We start from the raw sequence: 647 nt of genomic DNA, 5'->3' as shown, positions 1-647 counted from the left end.
CAAGTTTTGATGCACTGTGTATTCAGAAATGCTCTTCTGCATACCTTGGATGTAAAAAATAATTATGTGAGTCACTGCTGCCTTCCTATCAGCTCAAAGTGGCCTCTCCTTTGACCTCTGGCATCAAAAGGCATTTCCCCCCAAAGAACTACTGCTAACTGGATAATATTCTCTGTAAAACCTAGCGATGGTTGTGTGGGAAAATCCCAGTAGACCATCAGTTGCTGAAACCATTTGGCCCATGAATAACAATCCACCTGAGGATGCCTACTTTCAATTCTGCCCTGAGCACCTCACCCAGTTAAGAGCTGATTAAGCGCTGCTAATTGGATAAGCTGTAGAAAAACATCTGGAATCCTGATGTGTAGTTCTCTTGATCGATCAGATATGCTTGTGCAAAGACCAATAACTTGAATTTCTTCTGGGTTAGTGCATGCAATGCGAGGCTCTTCTCCTTTAAATCTTTCCGCTAAACAGGAACGTGCTTCCTTTGACTGGTTTGGGATCACGACAGCGGCCGCCCTCTCTCCCACACGATTGGCCGAGCCGTGGGAATATTCAAATGAAGCTTTGATTGATTGGCCCGGAGCCGGTTTCAACAGTGCGGAGGACTCATTTTCATTCCGACATCACTCTCCGTGGTTCAC

Source organism: Archocentrus centrarchus, chromosome 12 (genome assembly GCF_007364275.1).
Source record: "Archocentrus centrarchus isolate MPI-CPG fArcCen1 chromosome 12, fArcCen1, whole genome shotgun sequence".
Lineage (NCBI taxonomy): Eukaryota > Metazoa > Chordata > Actinopteri > Cichliformes > Cichlidae > Archocentrus > Archocentrus centrarchus.
Note: the sequence above shows the minus strand (reverse complement) of the source record.